Source organism: Chiloscyllium plagiosum, unplaced genomic scaffold, assembly GCF_037043375.1.
Source record: "Chiloscyllium plagiosum isolate Xiang-an unplaced genomic scaffold, Cpla_swu_hap1 HiC_scaffold_28, whole genome shotgun sequence".
NCBI lineage: Eukaryota > Metazoa > Chordata > Chondrichthyes > Orectolobiformes > Hemiscylliidae > Chiloscyllium > Chiloscyllium plagiosum.
Genome location: NW_028270166.1, coordinates 13,338,371 through 13,365,847, shown reverse-complemented (window position 1 = coordinate 13,365,847; position 27,477 = coordinate 13,338,371). Strand labels below are relative to the sequence as shown.

The following is a 27,477-nucleotide window of genomic DNA, read 5'->3' as shown; positions in this document are numbered from 1 at the left end:
GCCTACACAGCAAAAGTCATTGCATTTCAGAGTAACACAGGATATGGGAAGTGCATTGAGATATGCCAGATTGTATTACTGCATATAAATAAAAGTCTCCTTTATATGGCAAATGTAATAGAATAATAGCATGGTACAGCACAGAAATAAACCATTTGGGTCTTCAAGTTTCTGGCAGTGATTCTTTTCCAAAGGGCCTCCTAGTTAAATCCCAATTTCTTGCTGGTGCCCAAATAATTAGGAAAGGAAAGTTATAACTTAACTGTAATTTATGCTTTCCAACACAGATTGTTCTTCTCAAGGAGCTCTGGGAGGATGTAGTCTCAACATTACCAGACTCACATTTTGATGGTAAGTTTGGCATCAGTCTTTTATCTCTGAAATTTTTAAAGTGTTCTTTACGAATGTCATTTAGAAGTAGTTTCTGAAGACAGGAATCCATTTAAATCACTAGGTCTAATTTTCAGTAGTAATAGCAATATGTTACATGTATGTAAAGCCATTACTGTAGCAAAGCATTTCACTGGTATGTTATCAAAGAACATTTGTTGCTGAGCTAAATAATGAACTATTAAAAGTGGAGGATCAAAGGTTTGGCTAGGGAGGTTTGTTTCAAGGAAGATCTTAAAGAAGAGTGGGGAGATCACAAGATTTTAAGTTATGGATTGAAGGAGCTGAACTCTCCACCAACAATAGAGGGCTATAAACCAGGGAAGAGGGAGAGATCAGAACTGTGGGAGCATAAAGATGTGAGAAGGCTGAAAGGAAAATTTAAGGAATTAAAATGGAAAACAAAATGATATGAATGTTTTGCACCTTGATGTCCTGGAATATTTTGTGAATATTTAATAATAAGCCTGATCAGAATATCATTACATTATCAACCATTAGTTTATTTATACAAATTGTATAATTTAGACAACCCTGGACTACTTTGTTTATAACATCTACTTGCATCAGATGGTTCGACTTATAAATTATTTATACATTTGGTGAAGTGGAATTGTCGGAGATAGATTATGTTCAAAATTCCTAAGGAATATCTTTCCAGCAGTAGCTGTCTGGTGTTAAAAACCTCCACCTCCTCCAATGGCTCAGTGAGGTTAAACAGTGCTAATAGAATGATTCTCAGAGTCATTCCTCTATCTGTGTTGAGTAAGCCAATTTATGGGAAGCTAGTTTGTATTTCAGAGCCTGGTTTAGGTGAGTTAATGATTTGGCTATCATACTAGTTTCAACTGAATAGGCTTAGAATTGCTGTCATTAGGAACACACTGAAACAAACGAATAGGGGCAGGATCAGGGCATTCAGCCATTCAAGCCTGCTGTACTATTCAATGGTATCATGGATGATTTGGTTGTGGTCTCAATTCTTCTTTACTGCCCATTCACCTCTATAGCCCCAACAACCTTGTTTATCAAAAATCTAAATCAGCCTTGAATAAATTCAGTAAGCCAGCTTTCAGTACTTTCTAAGGAAGAGAATTCCACAAACTAATTTTTTCCAGCTCAGCCACCATTTGCATATATTTTACACTCAGTTTCAAATCCAGTTTGTCATTGGTAATTTCCTTCATAGCACCACTAAGTGGCAAACTCTTGATAAGTTAGTTGCTCTGCAACACTGGCAGGACTGTTTAATTCGTGTGGCTGTTTGCCCACTAGTCTTTCTGTATACACTTCATACCCTTGTATTTTAAGTAATACTGTAACAGTAAACTACACAGGTCATGAACAAGCTCATATAGGTTAGATTAAAGAATTAAAGATTTAAAGATTAAAGGTTAAAGATTTTAAGCGTACATGATAAATGATCATTGATTAGGAAATGTTCTGAACTTTTATATACTGATTTGAACTGTGTTGACAGGTTGATCTTTTTACAGAAAATGCTGTTCACTTGATTTGGATGTGCGTATAAGAGGTACAGTTAGTAAGTTTGCAGATGACACTAAAATTGGAGGTGCAGTGGACAGCGATGAAGGTTACATCAGATTACAACAGGATCTTGATCAGATGGGCCAATGGGCTGAGGAGTGGCAGCTGGAGCTTAATTTAGATAAATGTGAGGTGCTGCATTTTAGGAAAGCAAATCTTAGCAGGACTTATACACTTAATGGTCAGGTCCTAGGGAGTGTTGCTGAACAAAGAGACCTTGGAGTGCAGGTTCATAGCTCCTTGAAAGTGGATTTGTAGGTAGATAGATAGTGAAGAAGGCATTTGATATGCTTTCCTTTATTGGTCAGAGTATTGAGTACAGGAATTGGGAAGTCTTTTTGCAGCGCTACAGGACATTGGTTAGGCCATTTTTGGAATATTGCGTGCAATTCTGGTCCCTTTCTTATCGGAAGGTTGTTGTGAAACTTGAAAGGGTTCATAGAAGTTTTACAATGATGTTGCCAGGGTTGGAGGATTTGAGCTACAGGGAGAGGTTGAATAAGCTGGGGCTGTTTTCCCTGGAGCATAGGAGCCTGAGGGGTGACCTTATAGAATTATAAAATCATGAGGGTCATGGATAGGATAAATAGACAAAGTCTTTTCCCTGGGGTAGGGGAGTCCAGAACTAGAGGGCATAGGCTTAAGGTGGGACTAGATTGGGTTGGGATATCTGGTCGACATGGATGGGTTGGACCGAAGGATCTGTTTCAATGCTGTACATTTCTATGACTCTATCAATGGAAGTCATAGAAATATGAAGCCAGAATTGGACCAACAAAGAGATCTGAGTATTGTCCGGATGGAAGAATTGACAAAGCTGGGAAAAGCCAATGCCATAAAAGGTTTGAGCATTTGGATGAGAACTTTAAATTGGTGATAAAAACATTTTCATTTAATTATTAGTTTAAATAGTCACCTAGGAATACAGAATGTATAGTGCAGAAAAAGCATTTTTATTTTCAATTTTTTTGTCTTGCACTCATCATGACATTTCAAAAGAATAGAAACTCAAGGGAAAACCAACAGTTATCCTGAATAACAGGAGATTGCTGATTGGTTGACCAGTGGACTCTGATTAGTAGTGATGTTTCTGTGGAAAATGCACCTATTAATGTTGATTGACAGATAACAGACGGGCATTTTATTTAATTTTAAGCCATACAGGTTAACTCTGATTAGTTTTTTTCCCTGGGGTCGGGGAGTCCAGAACTAGAGGGCATAGGTTTAGGGTGAGAGGGGAAAGATATAAAAGAGACCTAAGGGGCAACTTTTTCATGCAGAGGGTGGTATGTGTATGGAATGAGCTGCCAGAGGATGTGGTGGAGGCTGGTACAATTGCAACATTTAAGAGGCATTTTGATGGGTATATGAACAGGAAGGGTTTGGAGGGATATGGACCAGGTGTTGATAGGTGGGACTAGATTGGGTAGGGATATGTGGTTGGCATGGACAGGTTGGACCGAAGGGTCTGTTTCCATGCTGTACATCTCTATGACTCTATGAATGAACCAATGTATATCTATCATCTGCCCTGAGAAATGAACCAATGAATGTTCATTGTCTATTTTGTTCAGTTGAAACGAGAGCAATGCATGCCCATATTCTTTCTGTTTGCAAAGTACAGGTCATAGTGCATTAACATAGGTAGCTTTCAGTACAAGCAAATACACCATACTGTGAACCTGACTGATGACACTCTATTAATTATCAGCTTAATTGCTTGCTCATTCAGGATTATCCAACAAATGTTGTCAAATTGCACAATCAACTGCACACTGTTGTGAATTTGCAAGCAAGGGAGATTGGGTACAGTTTGTCCCCTGCTTAGAGTCATAGAGCCATGGAATCAGAGAGGTTTACAGTATGGAAGCAGGCCCTTCAGTCCAACTTGTTCATCCAGTTTTCACAATTAAACTAGTCCTATTTGCCTGTGTTTGGTCCATTTCACTCCAAACCCATCCCATCCATGTACCTGTCCAAATGGATCTTAAATGACAAAATTGTACTCGCTTCCACCATTACCTCTAGTAACTGTTTCAGACAATCACCACCCTCTGTATGGAAGAATTGTTGCCCTGGACCCTTTTGTATCTCTCACCTTAAATCTATGTCCTCTGGTTTTAGACTCCCCCACCATGCAGAATTCTTGTGAACTGCCAAAGCATCATGCAATTTGATACAAACTGTCAGATTTTTGAACTATGGCTTTTTTACACAAAATGCCCTGATGAGAGTTTGATGGAAACTTTCAACAAAACATTTCTTCTTTTCAGCATTAGCTTAATTATTAAGCGGTAGCCTCATGGACTATACCTTGTCCATAACTGACCGAGACTAATTTACAAGGTATAACTTTTTCCACTAGTCTGTGCCAGGTTGTTAATCTCAGTTGTTTAATGATATTACTAGTCTTAGTGCTACTTGGCTGGAGATGAGAAAATTGAGCTGAAAATGTGTTGCTGGAAAAGCGCAGCAGGTCAGGCAGGTCAGGCAGCATCCAAGGATCCAACCGTCGTGTTGCTATGGTCTGGCGATGGAGGAGTCCAAGGACCTGCATGTCCTTGGTGGAGTGGGAGGGGGAGTTGAAGTATTGAGCCACGGGGTGGTTGGGTTGGTTGGTGCGGGTGTCCCAGAGGTGTTCTCTGAAACGTTCCGCAAGTAGGCGGCCTGTCTCCCCAATATAGAGGAGGCCACATCGGGTGCAGCGGATGCAATAGATGATGTGTGTGGAGGTGCAGGTGAATTTGTGGCGGATATGGAAGTATCCCTTGGGGCTTTGGAGGGTAGTAAGGGGGGAGGTGTGGGCGCAAGTTTTGCATTTCTTGCAGTTGCAGGGGAAGGTGCCGGGTGTGGAGGTTGGGTTGGTGGGGGGTATGGACCTGACGAGGGAGTCACGGAGGGAGTGGTCTTTTCGGAACGCTGATAGGGGAGGGGAGGGAAATATATCCCTGGTGGTGGGGTCCGTTTGGAGGTAGCGGAAATGACGGCGGATGATACGCTGTACATGGAGGTTGGTGGGGTGGTAGGTGGGGTTCTGTCCTGGTGGCGGTTGGAGGGGCGGGGCTCAAGGGCGGAGGAGCGGGAAGTGGAAGAGATGCGGTGGAGGGCATCGTCGACCAAGTCTGGGGGGAAATTGCGGTCTTTGAAGAAGGAGGCCATCTGTGTTGTATGGTTTTAGAACTGGTCCTCCTGGGAGCAGATGCGGCGGAGACGAAGGAATTGGGAATATGGGATGGCGTTTTTACAGGGGTTAGGACGTGTAGTCTACGTAGCTGTGGGAGTCGGTCGGTTTATAGTAAATGTCCGTGTTGATTCAGTCGCCCGAGATAGAAATGGAAAGGTCTAGGAAGGGGAGGGAGGAGTCTGAGACGGTCCAGGTGAATTTGAGGTCGGGGTGGAAGTGGAGGAACTGTTCAACCTCCTCGTGGGAGCACGAGGCAGCGCCGATACAGTCATCGATGTAGCGGAGGAAAAGGTGGGGGGTGGTGCCAGTGTAGCTGCGGAAGATGGACTGTTCCACATATCCTACGAAGAGGCAGGCATAGCTGGGGCCCATGCGGGTGCCCATGGCTACTCCTTTGGTTTGGAGGAAGTGGGAGGATTGGAAAGAGAAGTTGTTCAGGGTGAGGACCAGTTCAGTCAGTCGAAGGAGGGTGTCAGTGGAAGGGTACTGGTTGGTACGGCGGGAAAGGAAGAAGCGGAGGGCTTTGAGTCCTTTGTGATGGGGGATGGAGGTGTACAGGGACTGGATGTCCATGGTGAAGATAAGGCGTTGGGGACCGGGGAAGCGAAAATCATGGAGGAGGTGGAGGGCGTGGGTGGTGTCCCGTACGTAGGTGAGGAGTTCTTGGACTAAGGGGGACAAGACCGTGTCGAGGTATGCAGAGATGAGTTTGGTGGGGCAGGAGCAAGCTGAGACAATGGGTCAGCCAGGGCAGTCAGGTTTGTGGTTTTTGGGCAGGAGGTAGAAACGGGCGGTGCAGGGTTGTGGGACTATGAGGTTGGAGGCGGTGGATGGGAGATCCCCTGAGGTGATGATGTTATGGATGGTCAGGGAGATGATGGTTTGGTGGTGGGAGGTGGGGTCATGGTCAAGGGGGCAGTAGGAGGAGGTGTCCGCGAGCTGGTGTTTAGCCTCAGTGGTGTAAAGTTCGGTGCGCCAAACTACTACCACGCCTCCCTTGTCTGCCTGACCTGCTGCGCTTTTCCAGCAACACATTTTCAGCTCTGATCTCCAGCATCTGCAGTTCTCACTTTTTTCTCTCCAATGAGAAAATTGAGCCAGGATTTGCAGCTTCTGATCATTAGCTTGTGATCTCTTTTGGAAAATCAATGTGTGTGGGTTTCAGTGATGAAAACATAATTTTTTTTTTAACTCATTGACCAAAAGGATGACTGAATTCCTGCAGATGGACAAGAGTTTGTGCTTCAAAAAGAAAAAAATAATTGGAGGCATTCTGGGGAGGAGGGAGAGAGAAACCTGCACACCTTATTTAAAATAGAAAATAATTATATGCCAGACAAAATCCCAGGTCTGCATTTAACATTTGGTGTAGTCATCTCTCAGCTTCAAATTGCAAGGCCAACGATTTATGCTTGAATGTAAGTAAGAATAACTTCAAGTTATTATGAAAGAGACAGAGAGGCAACTCCTTTTCCAACAGGAATTTCCCTGACAGTCACATCTAAAAAATATCTCTGCATGAGTGGTCTCTACTCTCTTATTAGAACCATTAAAGGTGAATCTTGGCTGATTTGCAGCTCAAATTAAGATTTATAGTTGTCATTTGGGGCAATGCTTTAACTCATGTAAACTCCATCTTCCTTAAACCAATATGAATCGTGTATCTGTTCTCTATTCTGCCAACAGATCATTTTATGACCTAAATGCTGTAGCAGTGAAGGGAGGGAGTAATTCAGTTCGACCATTCTGCAACATAGGACACGTTTTCTAACGGCAGCTGATGTTGGCATCATATAGAATCACAGAGTGATAGAGATCTACAGCAAGGAAACAGACCCTTTGGTCCGACTCGCCCATGCCAACCAGATATCCCAACCTAATCTAGTCCCACTTGCCAACACCCGGCCCATATCCCTCCAAACCCTTCCTATTCATATACCTATCCAACTGCCTCTTAAATGTTGCAATTGTACCAGCCTCCACCACTTCCCCTGGCAGCTCATTCCATACACGTACCACCCTCTGTGTGAAAAAGTTGCCCCTTAGGTCTCTTTTATATTTAGATTAGATTAGATTACAGTGTGGAAACAGGCCCTTCGGCCCAACAAGTCCACACCGACCCGCCGAAGCGCAACCCACCCTTACCCCTACATTTACCCCTTACCTAACACTACGGGCAATTTAGTATGGCCAATTCACCTGACCCTGCACATCTTTGTGACTGTGGGAGGAAACCGGAGCACCCGGAGGAAACCCACGCAGACACGGGGAGAACGTGCAAACTCCACACAGTCAGTCGCCTGAGGCGGGAATTGAACCCGGGTCTCTGGCGCTGTGAGGCAGCAGTGCTAACCAACTGAGCCTTTACCTCAATTATATCTTTCTCCTCTCACCCGAAACCTATGCCCTCTAGTTCAGGACTTCCCCACATCAGGGAAAAGACTTTGTCTATTTATGCTATCCATGCCCCTCATAATTTTGTAAACCTCTATAAGGTCACCCCCTCAGCCTCCAACACTCCAGGGAAAACCGCCCCAGTCTGTTCAGCCTCTCCCTAGAGCTCAAATCCTCCAACCCTGGCAATATCTTTGTAAATCTTTTCTGAATCCTTTCAAGCTTCACAACATCTTTCTGATAGGAAAGAGACCAGAATTGCACGCAATATTCCAAAAGTGGCCTAACCAATATCCTGTACAGCCGCAACATGACCTCCTAACTCCTGTACTCAATACTCTGACCAATAAAGGAAAGCATACTAAACACCTTCTTCACTATCCTATCTACTTGCGACTCCACTTTCAAGGCGCTATGAACCTGCACTCCAAGGTCTCTTAGTTCAGCAACACTCCCTAGGACCTTACCATTAAGTGTATAAGTCCTGCTAAGATTTGCTTTTCTAAAATGCAGCACCTCACATTTATCTGAATTAAACTCCATCTGCCACTTTTTTGCCCATTGGCCCATCTGATCATGTTCCTGTTGTACCTATCATCAATTTCTGTATTTAAGCCATTTAGGTTCTTAAGTTCTGAATTTCCCTCCAAAGTGGGTCTGACCCACTCTCCTTCTTTACAGTGCTTTTTAAAACCTGTTTCTGATGGACCTTTAACCTAATGTCTCCTCCTTGACTTGATTTCAACTGTTTTTTTTTTGTCTGATTACACTCCTTTGGAGTGATTTGGGCCAGAAAAGAGCTGGCCAGTCCAACACCGGCATCTCCAAATCAATGCTGAAGATGATGGTGTTGTCATGTGATAGGTTATGTGTGATGGAGGGAACCAGTGTGGCAGACAATGATTAGTTTAGAAAGATAAATCAAGCCAGCATGATTGGTTATGCTAATATTATCTGACAGTGCAGGAAGAACAACTGTGTAAGTTGCAGGAGAACAAAGAGCCTGCAGGGAGCCAGGGAAGACATTCACAGGGGAAAGCTCTCACAGCTTTGATTTTGCAAGACTATAGTTTAATTTCGTGAAGGACTTTCTGTGTCTCCTGGTAATTTCTTTTATAGAATATGGACTAATTCTTCCACAACAATGGCAGGCATCAACACAGACAATTAGGAGACAGTCATCAATAGTCAGGACCTCTGAAAGCTGACAGCTCAGAGGGACATTGGAAAAGATGAATATAAATGCAAAGTTCAATTTCCCAAGAAGAGGACTCAAAGTAAAAACTAGTGAGGGAACTCTAACTTTCTCAACCCACTGCCTTTACCTCAATTATATGCATCACCTAAACAGGGACTTGAACCCTGGACCCTCTGATTAAAAGTCTAATACTCTACTGACTGAACTATCCAGACCTATTATATATTTAAATCAATTATATGGTGGAGAGCCTGCTAAGCCAGAGCAATGCACCTGAACCACACTAAGCACAACCACCTGATGAAGGAGTGGTTCCAAAAGCTAGTGTGCTTCCAATTAAACTTGTTGGACTATACCCTGGTGTGGTGTGATTTTTAACTTTGTATACCCCAGTTCAACACCAGCATCTCCAAATCATCACTGAACCCTTAACAGAGTTGACCACAAACCTCAATCATCTCAAAAGAGGGAAGGCTGACTCTGTCATCTTGCCATGTGGTCATACGTTCAAATTCAGGGAGGGATGTGTTAGATACACACTGAGCTCACCAAAAATGTTAGGGTTTGTTCGTTCAAATATAAATGAATGTTTAACTTCATAATAAGTCTCAACCAGCAACAAAAAAATCTCTTGGAGTCTGAAAATGAACTTTTGCAAAGGAGTGGAGTGTCATTGTTTTCAGGCTTTCTTTCTGGACAAAAAATACTTATACTTTTGCTCTGTGTTCTAATCACATCTTTGTTTCCTTCTGTTTGTTTTACTTTCAGTACATGATTTAGCACTGATTTGGAGTTGCCGGTGTTGGACTGGGGTGTACAAAGTTAAAAATCACACAACACCAGGTTATAATCCAACAGGTTTAATTGGAAGCACACTAGCTTTCGGAGCGACGCTCCTTCATCAGGTGATTTAGCACTGAGCTGTTACTTACACTTGCTTATACTCAGTAACAGTTGCTAACCTGATGACGTACACACAGTTGATTGTTCAGATCCCAGATCCTGTGTAGAGCACAGTGTGCTGCCTCAGATTCCTAATCATTGCAAATTCCACGGCAAAAGCCCACAGAAAACCTGTGAATAAGTGAAAGTGATGTTCGTTCATCATTGTCAAATTCTGAGCTGCTCCTTGCATTTACCTTTATAAAAGCAAACTGGTGCGTATGCCAGGTTCCTTCTGACAACGGTTAAGTATCGTAGAGAATTCCTAAAAAATAAATTGAAAAGGAAAAAAAAACTCATTTGCTTTCACAACCAAAGATAAAATTTGATGACACAACAACTTGCATTTATGTAGCACCATTAGTTAGTAAAATGGCCCAAATCACTCCTCACTAGCTTTTACTCTGAGTCCTCTTCTTGGGAAATTGAACTTTGCATTTTTATTCATCTTTTCCAATGTCCCTCTGAGCTGTCAGCTTTCAGAGGTCCTGACTATTGATGACTGTCTCCCAATTGTCTGTGTTGATGCCTGCCATTGTTGTGGAAGAATTAATCCATATTCTATAAAAGAAATTACCAGGAGACACAGAAAGTCCTTCACGAAATTAAACTATAGTCTTGCAAAATCAAAGCTGTGAGAGCTTTCCCCTGTGAATGTCTTCCCTGGCTGCCTGCAGGCTCTTTGTTCTCCTGCAACTTACACAGTTGTTCTTCCTGCACTGTCAGATAATATTAGCATAACCAATCATGCTGGCTTGATTTATCTTTCTAAACTAATCATTGTCTGCCACACTGGTTCCCTCCATCACACATAACCTATCACATGACAACACCATCATATTCAGCATTGATTTGGAGGTGCCGGTGTTGGACTGGGGTGTACAAAGTTAAAAATCACACAACACCAGGTTATAGTCCAACAGGTTTAATTGGAAGCACACTAGCTTTCGGAGCGTCGCTCCTTCATCAGGTGGTAGACATTCAGCATTAGCTCATTTACCAGTGATTCAGTTAACCTATCACAATGCACGACCATTATCTGTTACTGGAGTCCTGTAATATGATCCCGGGCATACAGTACAATGTTAACTACATAACTGCCAGAGTAACTTCCATACCATCTTCATTTCCCACTTGTAAGTATCCTTGTCCCGGATATCTGAATGTCCAGTCATATCTCAGCAAGATAATGTTATAGCAAAGTTTCTGGAGGACTAGCACATCTCAAACAGAAGCTTCCAAATTGACTTGTTTAACTGCACAAGAGTGTACAATTGAAGTTGCTTTCCACTCTACTCCTTAAGCCCTTCTTCAGAAATGAAGAAACGTTGATTCTCCTGCTCCTTGGATGCTGCCTGACCTGCTGCGCTTTTCCAGCAACACATTTTTCAGCTCTGATCTCCAGCATCTGCAGTCCTCACTTTCTCCTACTCCTTAGTAATGGCAAACAATAATCCCTTGGATTGATTCAGATGACATAAACCACATCGAGTCATAGAGATGTACAACACGGGAACAGACCCTTCGGTCCAACTCATCCATGCCCACCAGATATCATTAATTAATTTAGCCCCATTTTCCAGCACATGGCTGATATCCCTCCATACCCTTCCTATTCATGTACCCATTTGGATGTAATTGCACCAGCCTCCATCACTTTCTCTGGCAGATCGTTCCATATATGCACCACTCTTTGCATGGAAAAGTTGCCCCTTAGGTCCCTTTTAAATCTTTCCCCTCTCACCCTAAGCCTATGCCCTCCAGTTCTGGATTCCACAAACCCAGGGAAAAGACCTAGTCTATTTACCCTATCCACGCACCTCATGATTTTATAAGCCAGCCTATTCATCCTCTCCCTATAGCTTAAGCCCTCCAACCCTGGCAACATCCTTGTAAATCTTTTCTGAACCCTTTCAAGTTTCACAACATTCTTCCAATAGGAGGGAGATCAGAATTGCACACAATATTCCAGATGTCCTAGAATAGTGGCAACATGATCTCTCAACTCCTATATTCAACACTCTGACCAATAAAGGAAAGCATACTAAACACCTTCTTCGCTATCCTATCAACCTGAGACTCCACTTTCAAGGAACAATAAATCTGCACTCAAGGTCTCTTTTTTCAGCAGTACTCCCCTTCACCTTATCATTAAGTGTATGTCCTGCCCTGATCTGCCTTTCCAAAAAGCAGCACCTCACATTTATCTAAATTAAAATCCATCTGCCACTCCTCGGCCCATTGGCCCATCTGATCAAGATCCCATTGTAATCTGAGCTAACCTTTCTTTGCTGTCCACTACATCTCCAATTTTAGTGTCATCTGCAAACTTACTAACTGTACATCCTATGGTCACATCCAAATCATTTATATAAATGATGAAGAGCAGTGGACCCAGCACCAATCCTTGTGGCACACCACTGGTCACAGGCTTCCAGTCTGAAAAGCAAACTTCCACCACCACCCTCTGTCTTCTACCTTTGAGCCAATTCTGTATCCAAATGGCTATGTCTCCATGAAATCTAACCTTGCTAACCAGTCTCCCATGGGGAACCTTGTTGAACGCCATATGGATCATGTCCACCGCTCAGCCCTTATCATTCCTCTTCATTACTTCTTCAAAAACTCAGTCAAGTTTGTGAGACATGATTTCCCATGCACAAAGCCATGTTGACTATCCCCAATCAGTCCTAGACTTTCCAAATATATATAAATCCTGACCCTCAGGATTTCCTCTAACAACTTGGACATCATTGATGTCAGGCTCACCAGTCTATTGTTCACTGGCTTTTCCTTACTATCTTCCTTAAATAATGGCATTACACTAGCCAACCTCCAGTCTTCTGGCACCTCACCTGTGACAATCGATGATCCAAATATCTCCACAAGGGGCCCAGTAATTACTTCCCTAGCTTCCCACAGAGTTGTAGGATAAACTTGATCAGGTCCTGGGGATTTATCCACCTTTATAAGTTTCAAGACATCCAGCACCTCCTTCTCTGTAATATGGACATTTTTCAAGATGTCACCATCTATATCCCCATATTCTGTATCTTCCATGTCCTTCTCTACAGTAAACACTGATGCAAAATACCCTTATAGTATCTCCCTCATCTCCTGCGGTTCTACACATAGGCTGCCTTACTGATCTTTGAGGGGCCCTATTCTCTCCCTCATTATCCTTTTGTGCTTAATGTATTTATAAAATCCCTTTGGATTCTCCTTAACCTTATTTGCCAAAGTTATCTCATGTCCCCTTTTTGCCCTCCTGACTTCCCTCTTAACTATACTCCTACTACCTTTATACTCTTCTGAGGATTTTAAAGTACACTGTCAAAGCTGCAGATTTTTAACCTTTTAACTTTTTTTCTCAAATGTATATTTGCATTATTTTTATTTCCTTGTGGGATGAGTGCATCAATAGATGGCCAGCATTTATTTTCAGTAGGTAAAAACAATGACTGCAGATGCTGGAAACCAGAGTCTAGATTAGAGAGGTGCTGGAAAAGCACAGCAGTTCAGGCAGCATCCAAGGAACAGTAACAGCAAAAGGAATACAGGCAGAGAGCCTGAAGGGTGGAGAGAGTGAGAGGAGGGTGGGGGTGGGGAGAAAGTAGCATAGAGTACAATAGGTGAGTGGGAGAGGGGATGAAGGTGATAGGTCGGGCGGGGGGGAAGGATGGAGTGGATAGGTGGAAAAGAAGATAGGCAGGTATGACAAGTCATGGGACAGTGCTGAGCTGGAAGTTTGGAACTGGGGTGAGGTGGGGGAAGGGGAAATGAGGAAACTGCTGAAGTCCACATTGATGCCCTGGGGTTGTTGGTTGCCTTTGTGAAGGTGGTGATGAGCTGCCTTCTTGAAACACGGCAGCCCACATGCAGTAGGTTAACCCACAATGCATTTAGGGATGGAATTCAAGGTTTTTGACCGAGTGACAGTGAAGGTACAGTGATATATTTCCAAGTCAGGATGGTAAATGGCTCAGAGGACAGCTTTCAGATGGTAGTGTTCCCATATAATTGCTCCCCTTGACCTTCTAGAAGGAAGTGGTCATGGGTTTGGAAGGTGATATCTCAGAATCTTTGGTGAACTTTTGCAGTGCAACATGTAGACAATAAGTACTACTCCTAATGAGTCAGTATTGGAGAGAATGAATGTTTGTAGATGTGATACCAATCAAGCAGGCTGCTTTGTCTTGGATGGTATCAAGCTTCTTGACTGTTGTTGGAGGTGCACCCATCCAGGCAAGTGAGGAGCATTCCATCACACTCCTCACCTTTGCCTTGTAGATGGTGGATAGGCTTTGGGAGTCAGGAGGTGAGTTACTTGCTGCAGTATTCCTAGCCTCTGACCTGCTCTTATAACCATTGTATTTACATGTTGAGTCCAGTTAACTTTCTGGTCAACGGTAATTCCCAGGATATTGGTAGGGGGGGATTCAATGATGGTAACAACATTGAATGTCAAGGGGTGGTGTTAGATTGTCTCTTGTTAGAAATGGTCATTACCTGGCATTTGTCTAAATTTTACTTGCCACTTGTCACTCAGGGCCTGGATATTGTCCAGAACTTGTTGCATTTGCACATGAGCTGCTTTAATATCTGCAAAAGGTGCTGAACATTGTCCAATAATTGGGAAATATCCTCACTTCTGACCTTGTGATAGAGGGAAGATCATTGAGGAAGCAGCTGGAGATTGTTGAGCCTGGGACACTATCCTGAGGAACTCCACAGTCAAGATGTCATGGAGCTGAGATGACTGACTTCCAATAACCATAACCATCTTCTTATGTGTCAGGTATGACTCCAATCAGTGGAGACTTTCCCCCCATTGCCATTGATTCCAGTTTTGCTATTGTGATTAAGTTTGCTGTATTATTAATAGAGTCATTAATTTTATCAATATATTACAATACTGCCAGTTTGTAACACTCTGCCTTATTGGTCTATGGCTTTTCTCCACGCATGAAGATGCTGATTCACACTGGGCTATGCAAATACAGACTATTTAGCCTCTAAGTTATTTTCTATTATTCAAATATAATTGTACTTCAACTCCATTTGCATGACTTTGATCATTAATATCCTCACCTAATAAAAAAAATCTTAAGACTTAAAAGTTCTAATTGACTTAGCACCATACAATCTTTTGAGGGAGAAGGTTCAAGATTTTCACTATCATTTTTTTGAGGAAAGTTCTTCTTTTTCTGAAAAGCTAGGTTCTAGGTTTAAGATTGGCCCTCAATTTTCTGAATTATTCCAGTTTATCTTTACCTTTCCTCTTGAATCTTTTAATCTTAGGTGCATGTTATTCTTTGAACTCATTATCCTGGTGGCTACTCCTCATTCATGAATTGGTATTTAACATTGGCAAGTTACTGTCCCCAGGGGGAATTGGAGCAAAGTCCACACGTTATTTTGAGCTGGAGTCATTAGATGATGATTAGGGGTGGGAACCATCTCTGACCAACCTGTGGGGGCAAAGAGTAAATGAGCAGGAAATAAAGGAAGGAAGTTTTAGACCTTTTCTGTATTGGGGCCTGGAGCTGTTATTTATGGGTTTTCTTTACATTTATCTGTGACTGGTATTTTTGCTTTTTGAGTGATGTATGGCCTCATTTATTGAATCTATATAGGATAAGGCAGATGAAGAGCTGGAGTTAGTGGGAGGTGTGAGGGATTGGGGGTCAATGGTGAATTTGGAAATTTTGTAAATAGAGATTTGTGTTTTTGCTCCATCAAATTAATTTGCTTGTTGAGCAATTGTCCCCGTTTCAGTTAAATATGACTCTACAATAGGCTTGAAAACCTGACGGCCTCATTCCCCAAGTTAACCCAGCAACTTGCTTTCACTGCACTAATTTATCTTGTTGACTGAAAAATTTAAACTTAAAATCTCAGGGCAGGTACAGGCTATTCAGTGCTTACAGCCTGCTAGACCACTCAATATGATCACCGCTGATCCCCTACCTCAATGCCATATACCGCTTTTCTCACCATATCCCTTGGTGTCTTTAATATCCAAAAATACCTAACTCTTTCTTGAATATACTCAGTGACTTGATCTCCATAACCTTCTGTGGTGGAGAATTCACAGATTGACCATCCGTTGAGTGGAGAAACGTTTCTTCATCCCAGTCCCAAATGACCTGTCCTGAGACTGTGACCCCCTGTTCCAGACTCCCAAACCCTGGAAAACATCCTCCCTGTGTCTATGTCCAGCCCTGTAACCATTTTATACATTTCAATCAAATCCCCTCTTATTCTTCTGGTGCACAACTTTATCATTGCCAGGAGCTCCATAGTTTGATGGATGTCCCATTCTCTCCTTAGTCACTTTTCTAGGCATTTTCCCAGATTCCCTACCAACCAACAGCACCTTCTCCATTCCCCATGTTCTTAAACATCCCCTCTACACAGAGGAGGGAAACCTGCTTTCCCTTATTGCAATGTGCCCTCCTGCTATTGAACAGTGATTGGTCTGATGCAATCTACCAATAACATCTGAGCAGACTCCCACAGAATGTTCCTGTCTGTCTCTAGACTTCTAGTTCTCACCCTCTTCATTCCTCCCCAGCCCCAATACCTACTCTGCCACTCCTTCTTCCTGTTCCCTCTTCAGTCTCTCAATCTGGATTCAGATGCCCAATGGCCTGTTAATGTGTTTTGCTGATGGGTGAACAATGTGTTGGTCAAGACAACCTAGGCTCACTGAAAACACAGCATTTTTAACAAAGCAGCACTCCCCAAGTGTTGGGGTTGATAGAACATAGAACTTAGAAAAGTACTGTATAGATCAGGCCCTTCGGCCCACAAAGTTGTGTCGAGAATTATTCCCAATCTAAAATAAAATAACCTAACCTACGCAGCCCCCTATTCACTGCTATCCATGTGCATGTCCAGCAGTTGCTTAAATGTCCCTAATGACTCTGCTTCCACCATCACCATTGGCAACGCATTCCATGCATTCACAACGTTTCGTATAAAGAACCTACCTCTGACGTCTCCTCTATACCTTCCTCCTAATATCTTACAACTATGACCCCTTGTGCCAGCCAATCCTGCCCTGGGGAAAAGTCTCTGGCTATTGACTCTATCCAACTCCTGTCTGACAGTGTCATAATTTCCTTTTCCCCAATTAAATATCTTCCCTTGGTAACTGATCCTTTCCCTCTCCATGGCTATGGTAAATGTGAGGCAGTTGTGGTCACTGTCACCAAAGTCACCACGCGATCTGACACCTGTCCTGGCTCATTGCCGAGTACTAAATCTAAAATGGCCTCTCCCCTCGTCGGCTTGTCTACATACTGAGTAAGGAAACCCTCCTGAACACACCTGACAAAAACAGCTCCATCCAAACCATCTGCATTAAAGAGGTTCCAGTCAATATTGGGAAAGTTGAAGTTATGCATAACAGCAACCCTGCTACATCTGCATTTTTCCAAAATCTGCCAGCCTATGAGTTCTTCACTCTCCCTACTGCTATTAGGGGGTCTATAGAAAGCCCCCAATGAGGTGGCTGCTCCCTTGTTGTTCCTACCTTCCACCCATACTGACTCAGTAGACAAACCTTCCTCGACAGCCTTCGTTTCTGTAGTTTAGATTACTTACAGTGTGGAAACAGGCCCTTCGGCCCAACAAGTCCACACCGCCCCGCCGAAGCGCAACCCACCCATACCCCTACATTTACCCCTTACCTAACACTACGGGCAATTTAGCATGGCCAATTCACCTGGCCTGCACATCTTTGGACTGTGGGAGGAAACCGGAGCACCCGGAGGAAACCCACGCAGACACGGGGAGAACGTGCAAACTCCACACAGTCAGTCGCCTGAGTCGGGAATTGAACCCGGGTCCCTGGCGCTGTGAGGCAGCAGTGCTAACCACTGTGCCACCATGCCGCCCATTGTGATGCACTCTCTGATTAGCAATGCTACACCCCCTCCTCTTTTTCCACCCTCCCTGTTATTTTTAAACATTCTTAACCCTGGAACATCTAACAACCATTCCTGCCCCTGTGAAACCCACATCTCCGTTATGGCCACAACATCATAGTCCCAGGTACTGATCCATGCTCCAAGTTAATCACTCTTATTTCTGACACTCTCTGTGTTAAAGCAGACACACTTTAACTGATCCATTTGTTTCATTGCGTGAAAAACCTTCCCAATAGATTCACTACATCCTATCACTGTACCATCTACAACTACCCCCCTCTCAAATATGTAGCTCTGGTTCCCACCCCACTGCCAAACCCTCCCGAACCACAAGAGGAAATCTCCCACCCAGGACACTAGTGCCCCTCCAGTTCAGATGCAACCTGTCCTTCATGTACAGGTCCCACCTTCCCCAGAAGACATCCCAATGGTCTAAGTATCTGAATACCTTCCTCCTGCACCAGCTTTGCAGCCACATGTTAAGCTGCATTCGCTGACTGTTCCTCACCTTACTGTCTCGTGGCACCAGTAGCAAACCTACTCTACTCGTCCTGCTCTTCAGCTTCCAACCTAGCTGTCTGTGGTCACTTTTCAGATCCTCAATCCCTTTCCTGGTTATATCATTGGTGCCAATATGACCTCAATTTCTGGCTGCCCATCCTTCCCCTTCAGAATCCTGTAAACCCAATTTGCGACGCCTTGGACCCTGGCACCAGGGAGTCCCGTTCCTGACTACAAAATCTCCTGTCCATCCGTCTAACTATTGAGTCCCCTACCACTAGCGCTTTTCTATTCTGCCCCCTTCCCTTCTGAGCCACAGTGCCAGGCTCAGTGCCAGAGACCTGACAATGTGTGGAGTTTGCACGTTCTCCCCGTGTCTGCGTGGGTTTCCTCCGGGTGCTCCAGTTTCCTCCCACAGTCCAAAGATGTGCAGGTCAGGTGAATTGGCCATGCTAAATTGCCCGTAGTGTTAGGTAAGGGGTAAATGTAGGGGCATGGGTGGGTTGCGCTTCGGAGGGGTGGTGTGGACTTGTTGGGCCAAAGGGCCTGTTTCCACACTGTAAGTAATCTAATCTAATCTAACTATGGATTTCCCCAGGTAGGCCATCTCCACCAGCAATATCCAAAACTTATTGCTGAGGGAAATGGCCACAGGGGATCCTGGCTCTGACTGTTGGTTCCTTTCGTCCCCCTGACAGTAACCCAGCTGTCCTTATCCTGTGTCTGAGGAGTGACCACCTCCCAGTACATCCTCTCAATTTCCCCCTCAGCCTCCCGGATGATCCACAGTTCATCCAATTCCAGCTCCAGTTCCCTAACTCGGTTTTTGAGGAGCTGGAGTTGGGTGCACTTCCCGCATGTGTTGTTGGCACCGTTAATAGTGCATTCAAATCCTGTAGTGAGGCTGCAAGTCACAAATTTCTGATTCAGTGATGAGTGTGGCACTCACAGGGTATACACAAATAATTCAGATGCTCAGCTCCATGCCCAACCTTAATATTAATGTTGATTTTCTTGGTGCAAAGCTGGGGTTTGGTTATTTGAACGAGTAGGTACATCTGGCAAGGACACTAAGAGAAAATGCAAAGAAATAAACCTGCAACCATTAAACTTCCTTTGTTTCAGGGTCATGCCTGTCGTTTGCTGAAACCAGGTGGCGTGCGTACATACTGCAACCTCACCTCCTGGGGTGAGCTATTGAAGGGAAAGTATAATGACATTGAAAAATTGTTCCAGGTAGGAATAGAACAAACATCCATTATCTGAAACCACAATGCAATATAGGAAAGATCCATTTGGAAGCTGCCAGCATGCACAGATTGCTCCAAATACCTCTCAGTGATCCTAAAAATATTGTAATCTTATTGTGTGTTGATTGAAAATCATTGAACAGCCATTAGATTTAGTTTCTGCTTCCAAAATTCAATTGTGTTTGTTAAAGTAATAGTTCCTTTGGAATTAAAATAAACCAAAAATTATGGGAGAAAGAATTTGAAGGACATACAATTGCAAAGTGTCTTTCAGATCCTCAGGAGTGACCACCCCATGAATTGCTTAACCGCTAATGGATTACTTTTTGAAACACCAACATTGTTATTCCATGATCAAAGATGACAGACAAATTGCACACAGCAAAGTTTAATAATCACTAAGGAATGGTCTGTTAATGTGTTTTGCTGATGGGTGGACGATGTCTTGGTGAAGACAACCTTGGGTCACTGAAAGTACAGCATTTTTAACAAAGCAGCACTCCCAAGTGTTGGGGTTGATGGTGTGCTCAAATCCTGCAGCGAGGCTGCAAGTCACAAACATCTGATTCAGTGATGACAGTGGCACTCAGAGGGCATACTTCAAATAATTCAAAACTCTTTGACAGTAAGATTTATTCAAAGCTTGTGAGAAGATTTGTGCTCGTTGCTGTGGTTCTGTTCGCCGAGCTGGAAGTTTTTGTTGCAAACGTTTCATCCCCTGTCTAGGTGACATCCTCAGTGCTTGGGAGCCTCCTGTGAAGCGCTTCTGTGGTGTTTCCTCCGGCATTTATAGTGGCCTGTCCCTGTTTGCAACAAAAACTTCCAGCTCGGCAAACAGAACCACAGCAGTAAGATTTATATTTGAGAGCACAAAAAGAAATCTAGGCCACATAAAACTATTTCAAAGAATGGGAAGATATTTATGCCTTTTTTTCTAGATAATTTAGGCAGCGTGGATCCAATTTCCAGTGACAATGGAACCCATAAAACCCAAGTACTCCAATGACGCAGTGGTAGTGTCCCTACCTGTGGGATCGAAGGCCTGGGTACAAGTCCCACCTGCTCAGCAATGTATGTCTGCACAGGATGTGGCCCACATGCCTTCCCTCTCTAGGGTCTTGTAGTGCAATGGTAGTGACACTAACTTGCAGCCCAGGTTCATGTCCCACCTATTGCAGAGGTGGTAATATCAATTAACATCAAATTGGCAAACTCACAGAGGGAGATTTAATTTACAGTCAAGACTTTACCTAATGGTAACAGTCAGAGCTTGAGATGGAAAATGTTTTGTTTCCTTGGCCCTCATCTTGATGAGCACCTAAAATATCCAGGGATTTGCATGTCAAAACTTCTTTATTGTGTGTAAATAAGGATAACAGCTTGAATTTCCAGGAGATACAAGATTGTGTGATTGTTTCACATATTCCTAAGCATTTTCATTTTTAACCCATCCAGGAAATGCAAGTGCCTCATTTGGTGGAGGCTGGTTTCAAGAAGGAGAACATTCAGACCTGTGTTATGGATCTCATTCCTCCCAAAGACTGCCGATTCTATGCTTTTCCGAAGATGATCACACCGACAATAATTAAACACTAACTAGCACTGTAGTCTTTAAATGAATAATAAAGGGCTGCCTTTTATCAGATTCAATGGAGTTTTCTTTGGAATATGATTAAAAAAATTGCTTAGATAGTGACATGCACGCATTACTACTGAAGGCAACAAGCCAGTCAGCATTTGTATGGTACTTGTAACAATATTAAAATGTGCCTTACCATAATTGTCTATCACTCCTGAACTCATTTTCATCAAATATTTAACAATTTTTCATTGAAGTTGGTGCAGAAATGCTCTGGAATATTACAAGAGATGAATGATGGAGTTATATACATTTCTGATGAAGGACTTATGCCCAAAATGTCGATTCTCCTGCTCCTTGGATGCTGCCTGACCTGCTGTGCTTTTCCAGCACCACACTCTCAGCCCTGATATATATTTGGTGACAAGGTAATAGCAGGCTGTCTCCTGAAAGATATGTCATACTTTCAGGGTATCTGGTATTTTTAAACATTTTGTTGATGAGATGTGGGCATCACTGGCAAAATTAGCATATATTCCCAACCCTGAGTGGCTTGTTCAGGCACTGCAGAAGGTGGAGAGAGAGAGAGAGAGAGAGAGAGAGAGAGAGCGCAGACGTGAGAATGGCAGATACTGCAGAGTCAGAGTCAAAAAGTGTGGCGCTAGAAAAGCACAGCAGGTCAGGCTGCATCTGAGGACCAAGAGAGGCAACGTTTTGGGCGTAAGCCCTTCATTAAAAATGATGAAGGGCTGATGTCTGAAACGTTGATTCTCCTGCTCCTCAGATGCGGCCTGATCTGCTGTGCTTTTCCTGCACCACACTTTTTGACACTGCAGAAGGTGAAGTTGAGAGTTACCTTTATTGTTGTGGGTCTGGATTTATGTGTAAGTCAGACCAGGCAAAGGTGGCAGATTTCATTCCCTGAAGGGCATCAGTGATGCTAGATGGGTTTTTACAACTAGCTAGGATGGCTTCATTGTTACTATTAATGACAGTGGCTGTCAATTCTAGATATATTAATTTAATTTAAATTCCACAAGTAACCATGGTTTGAACCCTTATCTCCTGAGCATTAACTCAGATCTCTATATTACAAGGACAGTGACTTTATCAGCAGACAACCATCTCTCTAATTCTTCACATTACGCTGATCTGTACTCAAAACTACCATTTTATGGATTTACAAGTAGCAATGTAATTTGTCAGAATTAATCTAAAAAGGTTGTACTCACAATTCAGGAGACATTTGGTTACCTGATATCCACTGGAAAATTAATAAAAATGATTTAATAATTGGGTAAGGATGTTATGAACATTGTGTATTTTGAGAGTGTGAAAAAAATTGAGTCATAAGTCTGTTGTGGTACTTTCATAATCTAAACTGGTCCAAATATTTCCCGCTCTCTCCACTATGCCTTGATTCAACAACAAAAATATGCATCTATTTAGCACCTTTAACGTTATAAACTATCTCAAGTTGCTGCACAGGGACATTATTAAACAAAATAAGAGAGCCAGGATCAGATGAACCTTAATATCTCAGAAGGTTGCAAGCTAAAGGAGATGACAGAGATGGTGAGAAACAAGGTTGTGGATGGAAAGATTTGAAAGCAATGAGCTGGATTTTCTTTAGAGTCATAGAGATGTACAGCATGGAAACAGACCCTTCGGTCCAACTCGACCAAGCAGACCAGATATCCTGACTCAATCTAGTCCCACCTGCCAGCACCCAGCCGATACCTCTCCAAACCCTTCCTATTCATATACCCATTCAGATGCCTTTTAAATGTTGAAATTGTACCAGCCTCCACCACTTCCTCTGGCAGCTCATTCCATACGCGTACCACTCTCTGCGTGAAGAAGTTGCCCCTTAGGTCTCTTTTATATCTTTTCCCTCTCACCCTAAACCTTTGTCTTCTAGTTCTGGACTCCCCCACCCCAGGGAAAAGCCTTCGCCTCTTTATCCTATTCATGCCCCTCATGATTTTATAAACCTCTATAAGGTCACCCCTCAGCCTCTGACGGTCCAGGGAAAACAGCCTCAGCATATTCAACCTCTCCCTATAGCTCAAATCCTCCAACCCTAGCAACATCCTTGTAAATCTTTCCTGAACCCTTTCAAGTTTCACAACATCCTTCTGATAGGAAGGAGTCCAGAATTGCATGCAATATTCCAACAGTGGTCTAACCAATGTCCTGTACAGCCACAACATGACCTCCCAACTCCTGTACTCAATACTCTGACCAACAAAGGAAAGCATAACATATGCCTTCTTCACTATCATATCTACCTGTGACTCTAGTTTCAAGGAACTATGAACCTGCACTCCAAGATTTCTTTGTTGACCAATACTCCCTAGGACCTTACCATGAAGTGTATAAGTCCTGCTAAGATTTGCTTTCCCAAAATGCAACGGCTCACATTTATCTAAATTAAACTCCATCTGCCACCCCTCAGCCCATTGGCTCAACTGATCAAGATTTCGTTGTAATCCGAGGTAACCTTCTTCGCTGTCCACTACACCTCCAATTTTGGTGTCATCTGCAAACTTACTAACTGTACCTCTTATGTTCGCATCCATATCATTTATGTAAATGACAAAAAGTAGTGAACTCAGCACTGATCCTTGTGGCACACCACTGGTCACAGGCCTCCAGTCTGAAAAACAACCCTCCACCACCCCTCTCTGTCTTCTACCTTTGAGCCAGTTCTGTATCCAAATGGCTAGTTCTCCCTGTATTCCGTGAGATCTAATCTTGCTAACAGATCTCCCATGGGGAGCCTTCTTGAATGCCTTACAGAAGTCCATATAGATCACATCTACTGCTCTGCCCTCATCAATCCTCTTTGTTACTTCTTCAAAAAACTCAATCAAGTTTGTGAAACATGATTTCCCACACACAAAGCCATGTTGACCCAAGTGGCATATCTTTCATTATTGGGAGTACCTGAACCATAACTTTGTACATATGAACAAAGCCATAGCAAATTCCCAACAGCTCCTGCCATCTTGACTGCTTTAGAACACAGAGTGTGTGTTTCTCATACAGATGATAGAATGTCACCATTAAAAACAGTTCACCTGCACATCAACAGACCACTCACAATACAACTACAACACATACAATTACTCCTGGTTAGAACCTGTTGTTTCTTTCACTGTCCAAATGGCATCACACAACTACAACTTGGAATTGCAAGGAATTAAGTTTCACTTAACTTTGCTCACCTCCAAGGCCGGAGAACATGAACTGAGTTGGATAAACCAGTCTTGTGAAATCCCCCTACAAATATCAAGTGATATCAAGCTGAAAGCACTGGATACTGCAAAGGCTATGGGTCCTGACAACACTCGTGCAATAGTACTGAAGTCATGTGCTCCAGAACCTACTGCTGGCCAAGCTGTTTCACTACAGATAGAACAGTGACATTTACCTGACAATTGAAAAATTATTCAGAGATGTACTGTATACAAGAAGCAGAACAAATTCAACCTGGCCAATTACGTCCCATCTGTCTAATCTCTATCATCAGTAAAGTGATGGAAGGTGCCATCAACAGTGCTATCAAGGAGCACTTGCTCATGATAACCTGCTCAGTGACACCTAGACTGGGTTCTGCTAGAGCCACACAACTCCCGACCTCAGTAGAGCCTTGATTCAAACATGGACAAAAGAGCAGAACTCCAGAGATGAAGTGAAAGTGATAGCCCTTGACATCAAGGAGCCCGAGCGAAACTGGAATCAATGAGTATCAGGGTGCAAACACTCCACTGGTTGGAGATATATAGGAAGATGGTTGTGCTTCTTGATCATCTCAGCTCTCTCACATCTCTGCAGAAGTTCCTCAGGGTCGTGACCTAGGCCCAATCATCTTCAGCTGCTTCATAAATGACGTTCCCTCCATCGTAAAGTCATGAGGATGTTCACCAATGACTGCATAATGTTTAGCACCATTTGTGACTTCTCAAACTGAAGCAGTCCATGTATACATGCAGCAGACAATACCCAGGCTTGGGCTGACAAGTGACAAGTAACATTCACACTGCAAAAATGCCAGACAATTACCATCTCCAAGAAGAGAGAATCTAACCATTGGCCCTTGACATTCAATGGCCTTATCATCATCAATCCCCCACTATCAACATCCTGGGGTTATCACTGATGAGAAACTGAACTGGACAAGCCAAATAAATGCAATGGCCACAAGAGGCGTTCAGAAGCCAGGAATATGGTGGCAAGTAACACACCTCCTGACTCCCCAAAGCCTGTCCACCATCTACAGGCACAAGTTGGGAGTGTGATGGAATACTCCCCACTTGTCTGGATAAGTGCAGTTCCAACAACATTCAAGAAACTTGACACCATTCAAGGACAAAGCCCTCTTGATTGGCACCACATCCACAAACATTCACTCTCTCCAATACCATCTCTTAGTAGCAGCAGCATGTACCATCTACTAGATGCACTGTAAAAATCCACCATGACTCGTTAGACAGTACCTTTCAAACCCACAGCCTCTCCATCTAGAGGGACAATAGCAGAAGATACATGGGAATACTTGCAAGTTCCTCTCCAAGCCATTCACCATCCTGACTTGGAAATATATTGCTGTTACCTCACTGTTGCTTGGTCAAAATCCTGCAGTTCCCTCCCTAAGGGCAGCGTGAGTCAATCTACAGCATATGGACTGCACCTTACCACCACCTTCTCAAGGGCAACTGGGGATGGGCAATGAATGCTGACCCAGCCAGTGACGCGCACATCCCATGAAGAGTAATAAAACGTCTCCACACATACTGTATAGTATTAATCCTGGGGTTAATGTGTATTTTTCTGTAGGAAAATTTAATTTGAAGCAAGCCTGAATTCAATTAATTGTCACACGATGTCACACTGCTATGCTGCTTTTCTATGAATGTAGGTTTGTTTCTCTGCTCAGTGGTGGCAATACCCATAGACCAATGCACAATAGCCATTGTATAATGAGAATGCATTGATTGAATTGAATTGAATTGAATTTATTGTCATGTGTACCGAGGCACAGTGAAAAGCTTGATGATATACATGGTGTAATGTAATTCAAATGCTCCCGAGACTATGAAGAGAGGAATGGAAGAAGAATGCTGGGCAGCTGAAATACAAATACCAGTATTCTGTGTTTTAGTAAATAAAACAATTCATTGGAACTTCTGAGAGTCAGGCAGTATCCACTGTTCTATAAGGCAGAGACAGAGATGCAGCAGATTCAGCGTTTAGTCTAAGGGAGCAACCTCAAGAGATCAGGACGGAAACTCAACATCCAGACCTAGACAGAATCCATAGAGGACACAACAACATATGTTTAGACCCGTTGGAGTTAAGGAAAACCGTGGAAGTAGCTTAAACCATTGAGTTTCTGGCTGTTGTAGAATTTTACTGTAAATAAAGTCGCTGACCACAAGAGGGGTGTCTGATGAATCTGTCAGTCACCAGCTGGTTTCTTCCACATTTTACATCTTTGACATTTTGCAGTGTACAGGACACAATAGGCTATTCTGTGGAAAGGCAGACAGTTAAACAGACAGTCAAGGTGGACATTGCATGCAAAGCAACATTGTTAACTTCTTATTTGAAAGGAATAAGAATTCTTGAGGGTGGCCAAGCAACCACTGAGATCTCCACACGATCCTTCCAAACAGAAATGTGAATTATTCACATGTGAGTATTTCCACGGCATTGAAACAGTCAACTCAGCCTCTCTCCTTTTTGATGGCAATTTTAAAAAATGGAATATTTTGATGGAGTGGTCAGTTTGCAGTCAACCAGGGTGCTGCTGCCTGTCCCACAGAAATTAGACAAGCTATGTTGGGGGAAGTGGTAGTGTATTTCCTGGTCTCTAAGCTATGGTTCAAATCCCATCAATGCAGATGGTGAAATATAAAGTCAATCCTTTTTTTTAAAAACGGTGGAATTAAACACTATCCATTATCATTAGAATGTCATCATTACCTGGTCTAGTCAACATTTCATAAAATCCTTATAGATTGGAAGCAGGCCATTCAGCCCATCAAGTCCACACTGACCCTCCAAAGAGCATCCCACCCAGACCCACTCCTGGGGACACTATGGGCAACTTAGCAATGACAAATCCACCTACCCTGCACATCTTAGGCCTAGAGGGAACCCATGCAGACACAGAGAACATGCAAACAGTCACCTGAGGCTGGAATCAAACCCAGTTCCCTGGCACTGTAATACAGCAGTGCCACCCATTGAGCCACCCTACCACTCTACAGTAATGTGGGAGATTCTGTGAAATTGCCCAGAGAGCAAATCAGTTCGAGAGCAATCAGGGATGGTTAATAAATGTTAGTGATGTCCCCATCCCATTCAATTGACTCAGTAAAGAATTAACGTCTTCAAAAAGTGGGGGTGTAATGCTTCCAATGTTTTGTCAGCCCACCCCGAAGAATTTTATGAAGTCACTTGTGCCCCTCTCCCTCTGCTGTCAGAATTTGTAAAGCTCAGTAACAACTGTTAGGCCCCAGCTGCTGCAATGTTTATTTATGATA

The 27,477-nt window shown here is 43.1% G+C and overlaps 1 long non-coding RNA gene across 1 annotated transcript; it reads left to right on the top strand.

Moving 5' to 3' along the window:
• The first annotated feature begins 218 nt into the window (after positions 1-218).
• Positions 219-21,115, top strand: LOC122565107 (uncharacterized). Its single transcript, XR_015751899.1, has 4 exons — positions 219-351; positions 14,323-14,454; positions 19,220-19,330; positions 20,800-21,115. It is a non-coding gene; the product is annotated as an uncharacterized LOC122565107 (long non-coding RNA).
• The last annotated feature ends 6,362 nt before the right edge of the window (positions 21,116-27,477 follow it).